Source organism: Halichoerus grypus, chromosome 5 (assembly GCF_964656455.1).
Source record: "Halichoerus grypus chromosome 5, mHalGry1.hap1.1, whole genome shotgun sequence".
Lineage (NCBI taxonomy): Eukaryota > Metazoa > Chordata > Mammalia > Carnivora > Phocidae > Halichoerus > Halichoerus grypus.
Window position 1 is genome coordinate 121222364 of NC_135716.1, and position 15223 is coordinate 121237586.

Below are 15223 nucleotides of genomic sequence, written 5' to 3' on the forward strand. Positions count from 1 at the left end.
GTGGAACACTGGGCCCCTGGTACTTAGTGATCTCGCGCTTTGTCAAGTATTCCTTTTTCTTTCCTTTTATTTTCTCTCCCTGGTGGCTGTTTGTTATTCTCAGAAGACTACAGACTTCCCTTCCCCTGGACCTTTTTGAACTCTGCTGTCTTTGAACATCATGGATATTGCAAAAGAAACTATTTACTGGGCAGTAATTATATGCCACCCCTCGTGTAAAGGTAAATGATAATGAGGTATGTGCGAAGAATAGGCGGCCCTGTCAAAGGGAAAAAGAGCGGCTTTTAAAACTTAGAGCCACACAAAATGCCTTATAGACTTGTTCGGGAGTAAGTGTATCAATCAGCCACGCTAAGAGCTCTAACTCAGATGGGCGCTGCACACAGCATGTACACTAGTGTTTTATTATCGGGTCCATTATGATGAGCTCTTGTCCTAGACAAAGGGAGAACAGAAAAAGAATTCAGGCTGACAAATTAGACTTGAAATCAGTTTCATTTACATAACGACTGGAAGTTCATTAATAACAGAGTTTTAATTATTCATGCTCTTGTTTCACTAGATAGAGCAGTTTTCCCCCTGCTGTGCGGGATGTCTGGATTAGCTAAAATGAACCTTGGCAAACTCATAGGCTGCCCGGATACTCAGACGCTTTTCTGTTTTCACACCACTAGAGATGGGGGTGGGGGTGGGGCAGGAGGGAGTGTGTGTACCAATTGGGGCTGGGTCATGAGGGGGGTGGAGAGCACAGGAAGGCACTGAATAGAGAAAAAAGAAAGCTTGCTAGCAGGTTTGGGAAAAGAAAGAGAAGGGAAAAAATGCAATTGTTGTATAAATTTGTACTTGATGGGAGCTTCCACCTGAGATGATAATACTTTAAATATCAATCATTTCGAGATTTCCTGATGGGGCATACTACTAATATGACTCTGTGTGTGTGTGTGTGTGTGTGTGTGTGTGTGTGAACATGCACGCACGCCTGCGATTCTTTTCCTTTGGATATAGGAGCACTAATAGGGTTTTTTTTTTTTTTTTTTTGGTTTGCTTGTATTAAAAAAGAGAAAGAGAGAGAAAGAAGGAAAGAAGAAACTTTTCCCCCAATTCCACAATATCTGGACAAATCTGAGAAACAGGTTTAAAGTGGGCTTCAATACAAAGTTCGTTAATGAGAGCAGTGGTGGTATTTTCATTCCTGCTAGTAAGAAATAATGACACTAAGGATACTTTCCCGCAAAGAACTTCAACTGTTTTCACACACATCAATCTCCTGCGACAGTCTCAGCGCCACCTCGTGAAGTAGTTCAGGGCTGATTGGGCAGGGGATTATTGCATTTCTGGTTCATTTGCTGTCTGTATATTTTACGGGCTAATTTAGGTAGCTATCTCACGAGAAGAGAATCTATGACAAATAAAAACAAGGCTCAGTTCTTCCCAACACCCCTCTAGCTCAGCAAGGTGGGGAAAGAAGCTGGAGGAGAACCTCTCTTCGTTTTGAAATCGCACGACAGCTGCCGGTTGGAGTTTCCAGGGCTGTCTTTGGAACTGCTTTGTAATAAAATTCTTAGTTTGGGGAACCGTCATTTATAAGAAACAAATATTTTGAAGAAAAAAAAATTAGTAAGGAGAAACGACATTTAACAAGAGGGAACCGAGTACCCAAGTGCTTTGTCTGTGTTCTCCTGCTTGATTTAACCTTCACAAAAATTATTATATCAATTTTACCATTTTACTGAGGGCAAAATGAAGCCTCAGAGAGACCAAGAGTGCAGCTAGTGAAGGAGGGGGTGAGAAATCAACCTATGTCTGTCTGACACCAACTTCCCCCTGCTACATATGCATCCACATCCAGGAGACAATGGTTGCTAATATGTTTATACAAAGTTGATACAATTTGTTTTGTTTTTCTGTTAATTTTCTCTGCCCTCTCACCTCTTAATGATTTTCTACAAAATAAATAGAACGGCCTGGGGTTTTTTTTTTTTTTTTTTTTTTGAGAATATAGATAGCTTTCTTAGATCTTGACTAACCAGAAAGTCATAAAAATCAAATATTTAAAGAGTTAATACAGGAGCAAGGTGCTAATATGAACAAGGCCTATTTCTAGTAACAGAATAATTGAGTAAGAATTAGACAGACTACCTGATAACTTGAAGTCAAATGCCACATTTGTAGATCACATAGGAAAAAAATTAATCACCAGAAGCTGCCACCTTTCATTACTTGAAGTTTGTTTCTAAGTGGGCATTTTGTCCACATACTGTGAAGAGCAATCATGGACTAATAAAGCCAACGTTTTCTTTCTTTCTCCTCTCCCCTTTCCTTCCTTCTTCCCTCCCTCCCTTTCTTCATTCCTTTCTCTCTCTTCCTCTTCTTCTCCTACTTCTTCCTTCTTCTCTTCCTTCTCCTCCCCTCTCCCTCCTCCTCCCCTTCTTCTTCTTCTTCTTCTTCTCCTTCTTCTTCTTCTGTAGGGCTATCAGCTATTCATTTATGCTGTGAAGAGTTCACATTTACTGGCTAGTTTTAAGTTTTATTTACTCCTTTTCCCGGGCAAGTCCACCCCCCCAACCCTGTTTTATAAAGCTATCTTTACATCAGAGATTTTGAATGACTAATTATTGCTTCAGAGTGATGAGAAGCTCTCAACACATTTATAATATTTTACCTTTTTATCTCTGAAGTATATATAGAGATATTAAGGTACAAAGAGGTTTGACTCGGGGGAAAAAAAAACACAAGTGTTTTGAAAAGATAAAACAAGATCCTTCACTAGAGAGCTACCCCAAGCAACACACTAGATTTCAGAGTAAAATGCAATAAGTGGACAGTTAGCAATATGTAAACATCAGAATCTGTTCAGGTGGCTGGGACATTATTGACTCCAGTGACATCCAAAATGGCACATTCACAAAAGTTGCCTGAGCAATCTGAAAATCAAGCTAAGGATTCCTTCTAAATCTTTGACCAAAGATTACTACAAAAATCGGATGCTTTTGAAAAAGAGAATGAAAACAAACCTTTTAATAAAAAGCTGAAACCAACTATTTTTTCAAAAATGCCTTAACTGCGCAATGGGTGGTGTGTTTGTGCGGCTTTAAACACATATTTCTTCCGATTTTCTGGGCTCTTTTACTCCTTTAGAAATGTAGAAATATTGCCAAAGGACAAAGAAAACAATGGAAGGTAGTGTGGGAAGAGGAGGAGACGGAAGAGACATCTGGATTGCGTTTGATCTGGCAGCTCTCTCCCCCTGCCCGGTTAGGAAGCTGCTGCCCTGGGCAAGCGGGAGGGGGCTGCCCGTGCTGGTATTTGATTTCCAGGTGCAAGTATTCACTCATCTAAATCCTGACCATATGCTGTCATACATCTGCGGAAGTACTGCTGCTTCCTTTTGAACTGGATAGAAAACGTACACCTGACTGATGCGTGCAAGATAGATGGTCCCGAAGCAGCGAAAACTCCAGCAGTTTCGCAGGGAAGACTGAAGCCATGGAAATGTGTCGAATAGCTTGTGTCCTGACACGTCTTTTGCCTGGTGAGAGAGGCATTCAGAGGCGAGTCGGTAGGAGCCAGGAGAGAAAAAGTTTCCAGCCCCATTTCGGACCATTTTATTCATCATTTGTAAAGTTGAAAGGGATGACTCTTCAAGCCCCTAAGGCATATCCAACCCGTGGGAGGGGGGGACATGTTGAAGACAGCAATCCTGCTCCCAGTTTAGGGGAGAGAGTAAGTTCTAGAGGTCTACTGTGCAACATTGTGCCTATTGTTGTATCTTACACTTAAAAATATGTCAAGAGGCTAGATTTCATGTTAAATGCTCTTACTACAACAAATGAAACCAAGTGAAACAACACCATTCACTAATCATTGGCAAACTGCAATGTTGCGGGACATTGTTATTTGCCAAACAGAACAGAGAGTTTATGTGGGATGATTATTTATTGTGTGCATTTGGACGACGACATTGGTTTATTTATCTGATTCACAGTTGTCTCATTTGTAAAATGAAGACGATAATATTTCTCATATTGGGTCTTTGTTAGAATTCAAGATAATACAAGTGAAAGCATCATAGTTGCTTAAAAGGTGGCAGTTATTGTTACTATGTGACTAAAAGTTAGGAAGCCAGTTTTGTCCATTGGGCATTCAATTTATAATTTGAAGTTACATAAATTCCACAGAGGCAAATTGAAAGGCATGTGTGATACGCTTTCAGGCCTAGGGTCAGTAATGATCGCAAAGGTGGCTCCCATTGTGGAATGATACAGGGCCTCCATTTGGAGAGTGTAACAAGTACTGAGCTGTAATCAGAAGAAAGCCCTTGAAAGGGAACACTTTGAAAGTGTCAAAACTTTTTTATTTCACCTCTGGGCCATTTTATATATAAGCCCAATATTTTTTTTTAAAAGATTCACTTGGCTGGATATCTCTGTTAACTCTGTTTTGTAGAGGTTTGTTTGGGTATTTTTATTATTATTACAAAGGAATGTAATAAAAAGGAAAAATTACAAGTATATTTTTATCAGCGGTATTTTACTATATTCCAATCTTTTGATTGTTGGTCAAGAATCAAATACTGTTAACAGTATTATTTTATTAATAAACAAAAACTTAATTCCCTGACAACGGTAAGGGATAAATAGTACTATTTTAAAAAATAAAGAAAAACTTTCAGAAAAAGCTGGTTAATATTGAATGTCTTTTTTTCCTAGTGTATTAAAAGTAGATACCTATGTTTTCCTTTTGTAATATTTTGATGTTTTTAAAAATAGAGAATGGAAAATTACTGTTTGTGTTCCATATTAACTTAATATTGAGCAGAAGCATTTTTTTTTTTTCTGTACTGAAGACTTTAGAGACCTTGAATTTTTGTTACACTGAAGGGAAAAATAAAAAAGTAAAGGTTAAGGAAAAAAGAGATTATCCTTACTGCATTTTGCAGCATATGAGTTTCGTAGAATTCTTGTTCCCTTTCATGCATTACTCCTCTCTTGTGACAGATGGAAAATGAATTTAGCACCATACTGGGGGACTCCTTGGATTGTTATTTAAAATATCCAAAGGATAGGGGCACCTGGGTGGCTCAGTCGGTTAAGCGTCTGACTCTTGATTTCGGCTCAGGTCATGATCTCAAGGTCATGAGATGGAGCCCCACATCCTGTTCCGAGCTCAGCGGGAGTCTGCTTGAGATTCTTTCTCCCTCTTCCTCTGCCCCTCCCCCAGGTCTTGCACGGGCAAAAAAAAAGATTTTATTTATTTATTTGAGACAGAGAAAGTACGAGAGAGAGAGAGAGAGCATGATTGGGGAAGGGAGCAGAGGGAGAAGGAGAGGGAGAGGCAGACTCCCTGCTGAGCAGGGAGACTGATGTGAGACTCCGTCCCAGAACCCCAGGATCATGACCTGAGCCGAAGGCAAACGCTTAACTGACTGAGCCTCCCAGGCGCCCCCTAAATAAAACTGTAGAAAATAAAATAAAATATCCAAAGGATAAATAAAATGTGAATCAAACTTACAATTCTGTGCATTGGGTTTCAGGTCAAGTAATAATGTACTAAGGGAGGGAGGGAGCAGAGACGGAGAAGTGAAGTGGAGAAAAGCAGTGATAACAGAAAAAAAAAAAGATAGCAGAGAAGGAAAGGGGAAGAAGGGAGTAAAAAGGAAGAAAATAAAAGGCAAAAGAAGGAGGCAACAAGTGGGATGAATTCTTTGGAACACTGTAAAACCAGGAACTATTTTGTGGGAAGGCAACTTGACAGGCAGAAACACAACAATGAAATAAAAACATCCATAATGAAGCCACTTGAAAATGTTTTACTCTCCTGGGTTGAAAGTTGCTGCTTATTTGGGAAAGAGGGTGCAATGGAAATGTAAAGTGAGTTTCATCAACAAATGGGTATTTATGGACCAGGGACGTGACTAAATTCTGTGAGGCGAATAACTGCAACAGGAATAATGATTTGAATAGAAAAATAATTTGTATCTTACAAGCATTTTCTATTTCTTTATGTGTCATATCCTAGGTAAATTACTTGAAATCCACACTTAAATTGTGAATGTTACACTTTGAAGATAATCTCAGCAGTAAAGTCTATCAGTGCATCGATACTGAAATCAACTGCCTAGACCCTTATATATTTATTCTTTTGTTTACGAGATTTTTTTACAGCTCATTCTGAAAATGAGAAACTTGGAAATTTGTGATTGTAATTTCTGGTGATTTAAAAGTTATTTGAATTCAAGTTTCAAGTACCTAAATGCTATACCTCAAAAACTCACCATGACCTTTGGAAAATCTCACGATGGCCTCCATCCTTGATTCATCCCTTTTCTTCCCAGTCTTTCTAAAGCCTTGACTTGAACTTCAACTGTCTTAAAATTCCAAATTCCCTTCAGTGTTTGATGCCACATCTATAATGCTGAAATAACGTATACGTATACGTTTAGTTCTTTCTTCTAAACTTTGCCAAAAAAGAAGAATATATGTAATTTTTTAAATTGATCTCTCTTTTCTACCTGCTCTTAAAGGACTCCTCCAACTCCTACACAGAGGGGAAAACAACAACACGCGGCTTCTTCTTTTACCGTTTTCTAATAAGTAACAGGCCTCTGAGGTTCCTGGATGATGTGCCTCATATTCAGCATTGTAAGCACTGTCACTTTTTATTCTCAAGAGCAAGAAACTTTTAACTATCGCCCCTTTTCCAGGGAGGCAACGAGAGTCACACAGCACAGTGTTGGAGGTGGAATAGAATTCAGGAGTGGCCCATTCCAAAGCCACATCCTTATATATCCCTCCTTCTAGTTAGTTATCCCATATGCCTTAGTTTGCTTCCACCTTCCACCAATAGGCTTCTGAAGCTAAGGTTCTCTAGGGCAACTATCAGGCTCTCCTCAGCTGTGCTTTGATATAGGGACGGGCACAGAGTAGGTTCACAAAAAGTTTTTGGCAAAAATACAGTAAATCCTGTTTCAGCTTTATAATCAAGCTACCCTTAAGTGTTGCAGAAAGCTCCTGTGTCTTCTGGTTAGGTTTCTGATTATCTCAAGCCCATCTGCATGCTCCACCCACAGGGTGCGAGAAGGAAGCTGGAGTATGATATTCCTCGTCATATACGGGGACTCCAGACTTGCAGGTCCATACCGGCAGTCCTAAATTTCTTGTTTAAAGTCATTTACACAAACAGGATGTTCACTCTAAGTTTCTGCAGAGGAAGCCCTTCTACTGGTAAACTGGGAAATTCTCAAATCCCAGCGGCGCATGTGCTTTAGAATCATGGGGACTTTTCTTTCACAGAAATATATGAACAAACCTGGCTCTGTGGAGGGAAAAGAAAAGCAAGAAGCATTCCGATGATGAAGGCCCCAGATGAAGGGAGTGCTCTTAATTTCTGAGCGTTTGGGAAGTGACATTTCCAAGTCTGTAGTCCATTTATTGCTGTTCTGGCTGGCTCTCGCCAGGTGTTTTTCAACGAAGCACTAAACTTCCCCTCGTCGACTCCAAAAGGAAACCTTCAGGTAGGTTTAATGCAGAAGATTAAGACTGCATTAAGATTAAGTCTGAAATGTTCTGCTACCAATTAGCCCTCTAGTATTTCTGTAAGCCTTGAATTTTTGATGCGATCAATGACACCATAGAGCCATCTTCTGTGGAGTGGTTATTAAAGATATAAAAATCAATACAAAGATGATACTTGGAAATCTATATCACGAGATAATGAATCACCATGAGAGCCGACTAAGAAGAATGTCAGCAAACCAAACAGAAGGTTTGTGCATAACAAAGTATCTCATGCCAGTAGAATTTAAGCTAAATTTTGCATGAGACAGAAGTCTTCAGGCTACACTTATGATACATTTGCATGACAAGGTTTTAATAAGATGAAAACACAAGCCCAACCAGGCAAAGGGCTTCTAGGAACATTTGGGAAAAAAAAAAAAAAAGAGTGGGGATTGAGATGTTTACGACTGAGCCAATAATGGCACGATTTAACTTTAACTAATGATAAAATAGCATTAAAACTTTCTCTGTCAGTAATCCTCATTCAATTTCTTTTAAATGAAACATTATTTGCCTGCATTTTAAGTCCGTAAGTACTGATTGTTATTGGAGCTGTGTATTGGAGCTTCACAGAATAGTCCAAATTTAATTTGAACTGGGGATTGATTTCGTTTCCTTCAAAGGAAGATTTTTTTTTTCCTTCCAAAATTGAGCTGGTGCATGACTTTGCAAGTTCATTTTGGTTTTCTCCTTGACACAATTGTAAGTGACAGGAGAACATTTATGTGTTTTGTCCTTAAGGGACATCACGACGTTGCTAATGAAGCCACAAATGACTGGGAGCTATTCTTTGGCTTTAGAGATATGGATTCCCTATGATCTCATGTCATCGCTGACAGAAAAAGCACAAATAAAGCAGGCTGCCCTGTCTCCACTACACTAAACCACTGTATATTTAATAGATATAGAGTTTTATGCTTGAGATTTTCCAATTTACAACTACATAAATAAACTTTTATAGACAGGGATTAGGTAAGGGTGTGTTTTTGTGTATTCTGGGTGGTGCAGAAGTCATAAATGTTGCTATTTCCTTCTTTCTTCAGGCACATATACGAGTCCCTCATTAGCACTCGTCAGTGGCAACCATTCTAGAAAGATCTGCTCATAACCACTGACTGTCAAGTCCTTAATAGCAAAGCCTGGCTCTTCATTAACCAGTAAGCTTACTGATTTACCAAGAGATGTCTTTGCTTTTCTTGGAATTTTTTCATCCATGTCTCATCCTAGTGCCAACACCATTTCCAGAAAGTGAGACAACGATTTGTTTATGCTATTTCGTATTACACATGGTTTTCTCTGCATTTTCAATGCATGTTTCAAAGGTTGCCTTGATCAATCAAGGTGGATTTCCCAGAGATTTTTTTTTTTTTTTTTTTTAAAGATTTTATTTATTTATTTGACAGAGAGAGAGACAGCTAGAGAGGGAACACAAGCAGGGGGAGTGGGAGAGGGAGAAGCAGGCTTCCCGCTGAGCAGGGAGCCCGATGCGGGGCTCGATCCCAGGACCCCGGGATCATGACCTGAGCCGAAGGCAGACGCTTAACGACTGAGCCACCCAGGCGCCCCCCAGAGATTTTTTTTTTTTCTCCCAACATGTCATGTAACAATAAGAGAGCTAGATACACCTTATGTAGTCTTAACAAGTCTGCAGTTTTGACTTAATTTGTTTCCCTCCCTTTTACTACCCTGAGGGTCCCACAGCAAATGAACTGTTCAGTAGCATAAAACAAGGGGAATTAGTTTAGATTTTAATAAAACACAGACCTCTTGTGGGCAGTATCTACACTGACGCCGAAAGCGTGCAGATTAAAATATTGTAGTGTCTTGATTGTCCTGACAACTCCCGATCATCCTCCTGAACCCCCATTGCCTGGGAAACCTCAACACCCACAGGGGTTCAGTTCTCAGCCTCATCAATGGTACTAATACCTCCGCTTCTTTATCTTTGTCTGTAAAATCTACACTACAGAGGCATGAATATACTTAGCTGTTTCTCAATACTTTTAGACTCAGGATTTAAGTTGGGTAGTCCCTCATATCTCTTTTAGGTAATGTGAGGGGGAAAAAAAAAGAGGTGTGAGAAATGCTATTCTCACAGGCAAGAGGCTTATAGGTAGCATTTAAGGAAGTATATATATTTTTTGGAACAAAAAGATTTTGCAAGCTATGGAAACTTTTAGTCTTCATAACCTTTGTCGTGTTCTCTTGGGGATGGGTTTTGATGCCTTGAAAGGTATTATTCATTTGTTTACAAATAGCTGATGATGGTATGCTTTGTGCTAGTTGCTAAGGATACACCTTATATGGGGGGGGGGGTGAGGAAGGTATTCAGTAAGACTGAAAAGCTGTTTCTCCTATGAGGTCACATTTTAATGCTTTTTGGGGAAATGTTGGTTAGTGTCCTTACAAGTTTGGTTATCAAATAAATCCAAACTGGGTTAAGTGTCTAAATCTGGGCAGAATAATCAAACATTATTTTTCATAGGTGGAAGAAATGAGATGCTTAGCAATTACATAAAAGCAAAGTCCTTCCTAATTGTCTAAAGGATAAAAACGAACCCAAAAATTAGGCAGGTTAGTCACATGGAAAAAGTTAAGTTTTCAGACAATGTCTGTTCACCAGATAAAAACTGATGAATCACTCTTGATAAAATGAGCTGAGGGGATAAAAAGGCTAGATATCTGAACAAGAAAATTTCATTTTCCATGTAGTTAAGATGGGCTTATGGGCAGGAGATAAAACCCACAGAGGGCATTTTCAACATTAGATGAACACGAAATAGTTTTTTAGATCTTTAATTTAATTTAGAAATCAAGAAGATCGATGTATTATTTTATAATACCATGTCTTATATAACCTAATATTAATATATTTTTCTAGCTTCTGTGCAATAAAACAGAGTGGTTTTAATTAACAGGAAGTTAACACATAATGGAAGCAAAGAGAATTACCCAGGAGTTTCACACAAGACCTGATCTTTGTAAATAAGCCCAGAATTAAGACTACTTCTAGACCTCTGTGAATCAATGCTTCACTAGACCTCTTAATGGTCAACCCCCCGACTGGTCACTTGGCTTTTATGAATCCAGGGAACTGGATGAATCCAAATCTTAGAGGGTCTAATTTTAGGAGAAACAAAGCAGGATAAAAATATATTAAGGCAGGGAGAATTAAAGTTAAAACACAACCAAATGTGTTGAAAAAAAATTGGAAAGAAATATAACAAGATGTTAACAATGTTTTTCTTGGGGTGTTGGCATAAACAATGGCTTTTATTTTCTTCCTTGTATGTTTTGAAATTTATAAATCATCAACAATAGCACTTCTACTCTACCCAGAAAAAAAAAAGATCAATGAAAAGTATAATCTAGTGGTTGAAATTACTGTTATATACAAAATGAGTACATTTTACCATTGGTAATGCCTTTGGCTATAGAGGAAAGATGATTTCCATAGAAGGATTACAATGTTTTATATCTAATTAGTTGGGAAAGCTTTAGGCAAAATCAGAACCACAGATCCTGGAAGCTGAATACAGTGAAGACTTAAGAGACACGAGGAAGAAAAGGTAAGATCAATGGAAGATCTTCCAGACAGTGAGAATTGTCAGTTAGGAGTGGGTAAGAACATGAAGAATGTGAAAACAAGACAAAATGAGCTTTATATGAAAGTGAATAATAAATGAGAAGAGATTAGGAAGTAAACTGGCCTTGAATCTAAAAGTAAAGAGCCACGACAGGATTCTGTATTTTGAATGTCAAAATTAAGGAACTCCTTTGGGAAATAAGTCTATGGAATGAGCAAAATCAACCTTAGAGTCAGATTGATTTCTACTTGGAGCGGGTATGTGAGGGGGGCTTGAAGTCATTAGCATTGGGTCCGTTTTATTAACACCATTGCTTTCCCTTTACTTCCAAGAAAAAGCACATATGATGCTTTTACTCTTCATAATTCACTTGCTTAGTCAAATACTCATTGATTTTTCTGAATCTGTAGCCCATCTCTTGCAAAACATTCATTGACTTCATGGGACTAAATAATAAGTATTGGTTGATGTTAATGTACATACATGCAATAAAACTGTCAACTTAGTCATCTTCCTGGTATACCTGAGTATATAAGAAAAGCATCATTAGACAGTGAGGCAGCACCGTCTGAGAGGTAGTGCACATAATGGAAAGAGGATGCCCTCTGACCTCAGATAGACATAGGTTCGAGTCCCGGCTCTGCTATTTTCTCCTTGCTAAATTTGATCAAATTAAATTTTTGAGCCTCATTTCTTTATCTTTAAACCAGGGACATTACCTTCTTCCTATATATAAGCTTTGTGAGGATTTAATGAGATATACATAAATTAGAGCATATGACAGAATGCCACACATGCAATAAACTCTCAACCCATGGTAGCTATGATTATCACTGCCATCGGCATACTCACAGTTTACTTTCACAACATAATGCAAATCAGAGTTTCAAGAACAGTATCTAATTTTAATTTTCTTTGTGTGAATCAAGTTTTGGATTATTAATATAAATGATCTCATTTTTTCCTTAGATGGCAAATGTTAACTCATAGAATGAATTCAGGGACTTATCTTCTGTATTCTCAAATCTTTCCCTATCAATGCCAATGGTATTAGTTTTCTCTTCCTCAATTGGTTCATTTTGGGGCTGGTCAGAAACCCAAAGAGAGCAGGTGATGGGCCAGCAGGGACAGCCGAGGAGCCTGAGTCCTCAGGGAGAGAATGTGTATGCTTGATGAGCTCTGAGACGCTGCATTTCTGTTTTGGATAGGTGGGGTTACTCAGGAAGCTTTATGTCCAAGGCCAACATTTGAGTTCAACAAGTTCAAAGACTTGAACTCAGCTACAATAGCTCTAGTTCTTCCTGAGGGGACTGAATTCTTTCTACCCACGATGGAATCTTCACTATTGCAATGTGAGAGGGGAGCCTCATAGTCCAGGTAAGTTTGGGATTTTGATGGGATGTCTATTCTCTAGTGGGCATGGAAGAGTGAAAGACCTGTTTGTTGGGATTTACCTGGCTTTCACTGTGAATGAACCAGCCCCTTCATCTGACTACTCCTTTGCTTTGTTTTTAGTGGTCAAATAGCTCATTCCATGGACCCTGGATAATATAAATACAGGACCATTGGTTATTTGGCCTTGAGAAGAACTACATATCCAAGCTCTATTCATTATTAAAATCCCCATCCTGGATCCCACCTCTTCCATCATAAATCCATCATGTAAATTCCTACAGAATTTATAATTTATAATACTGAGATGAACACACACATATATTTTTTGTGATGATAGTGTTTATTTTGTATATGTTGATTTCACTTTTATAAATAAACTGCAGAAAGCAGGGGTCACACTTTATACTCTTTTTATACTCTTTGTTGTGAACAGTTGTGGAGATATTAGAGACCCCCCAATAAAATTAGTTAAATAACTTAAGAAAAAAGAGGTTTCTAAACATCTAGTCAGTGAGACTAAAATAATACATTTAGCTTGTACTTTTTTTGTGATTTTAAAGTTTCTAGTGAATATGAACAGGCTTCATTTTAAACTAACCCTTTCATTCTTGAGATGATGGAATCAGTGTGTAAGAGGAAGGGGCAGACAGGTTGAAGGAAAGCCTGAGAGCAGAATGTGGATTTGGTGCCTGTTAGAATTTGCTAGACATTTTTGTTGCTTGGAAGTTTTTCTTAAAAATCAGCCTTCATTTTTGAAACTCCTTTATTTATTTCTTCAAATTTTATATAAAAAATTTTAGTTAGATCATTGCTAATTGTTCAAGATCACTCGGAAAATTCAGTTGGAGGTTTGGGACTAGAATTCAAAAATGCTATCCCAGCCATGTATTTTTCACCATGACACTTACCTGATATGCTGGTTATAGGGAATAGACATTATCCATTCATGTTTCTTACATTACCATAGCAATCAAAGTTTATTTATAGCATAAAGACCCCAGAAAAATTATGCTGGAATATTTTAGCATAAAACAATTTAAAATTTCTGAAGTATTACACTAAAGCATTGTCTTAATAGCTAGTATTATCCCTTCCACCATAACTATTACTTGCCTTTCTTTTTTTTGTTTTTTAAGATTGTTATTTATTTATTGGACACAGAGAGACACAGCAAGAGAGGGAACACAAGCATGGGGAGTGGGAGAGGGAGAAGCAGGCTCCCCACTGAGCAGGGAGCCCGATGCGGGGCTCGGTCCCAGGACCCCGGGATCATGACCTGAGCCGAAGGCAGACGCTTAACGACTGAGCTACCCAGGTGCCTCATGCCTTACTTTCAATATTATAGTGGTGTGATCTTTTTCAAGATTATATTAAGACAATAATATTTGTGTGATCATTATTCAAGCCTATATTGAGATCTACTGTATTTACTGGATATATTTTGAAAATAGGAAAATGAAAGAACTATTCAAACCAACATATGAGTAAAAGCCATGATGGGGAATGGTATCTATTATTTTTCCAATAGACTGCCTATTATTAATACCTATTATTTAAAAGATACATCATTATTTCTACTTTGCCAAATATTGCCTGTTTAAATGATTTTAACACTAAGTATCACTATGAACTAAATATTATAATAGTATGGTTAATTAAAAAAAAGATTCTAACTTCAGTTTAGGTCTTACTTCTTATTCAAATCAATAGTCTTTAAATAGCTCAGCAGGTAACTTGTTTAAAACTTATAATTACCGTTTTCTACCTTTGGTTATTAAAATAAAAATATGGCCATAATCAATGATGGCATTTGTAAGAAATATATAAATTATGTAAAATAAACCATATCCCTGTATGTGTTAAAAGATCAGTTGCACATATTTATATTTTCAAAGTTATCTTTAGAAATAGGAGAGTGATCAGTTGCATTTTGGAGATGAGAAAACTAGGTCAGAGAGCAGTTACTGACCCAGAATTGAACCTAGGTGTTCCAAGGTTCTATAAACCATACAGTGGTGTTATTTATTTTCTTTTCTGTGTTCTGTTCCTTTCAGTCCTCAGACAGGGGGATGATAGATTTTAGAAACACGCTTTTGCTCATGGAGGAGGGAGAAATCCAAGGACTTGTTCTGACCAACTAGCACGATGGTTAAGTTTATTAGAAGAGAAGGACAGATATTTGTGGAAACACAGACTCCTGGCAAATCTACTGGAGAGATGAAGTCATTAGCCAAATATAGGCTCATTAAGCTCTAATGGTGATCATAATCATCCATTTGTGATTTGGAAGAATGGTGCCTCCATCCCTTTGAAAGGTTTTTGTTTTGTAGATCCCTTTTTATTCTGCTTCCTGAAACTCTATGTCAATTGATGTTTGCATGTTTCTGAAATGGCTATGAGTCTTCTAATTGAATCTCCCGCTCCATTGTGCTGCTGAGCTGGCAGGCACCCGCTTTCAGGTCACTTTCCACGTCCCACCACCTAGGGCTAGCCAGGGACCCATTCAAAGGGCAACGGGATGCCAATTATTTCCCTTCCTGGCATTTACATGAAAGGTATAATATATCTCGTTTAGGAGAAAGGTTGCGAAGAGGGAATTGGGAGTTTGCTTCCCTTAATAATTCCCACAACCACCAAGTTTCTGGACTAAAGGAAAATGAAGAAGCTGAAACAAAGTGAGGAGGT

At 38.2% G+C, this 15223-nt stretch overlaps 1 protein-coding gene across 20 annotated transcripts in view; it reads right to left on the minus strand.

Moving 5' to 3' along the window:
* ADGRL2 (adhesion G protein-coupled receptor L2) overlaps positions 1 to 15223 on the minus strand; it is a 609197-nt gene that overhangs the window by 469720 nt on the left and 124254 nt on the right. The gene's annotated exons all lie outside the window — the stretch shown is intronic.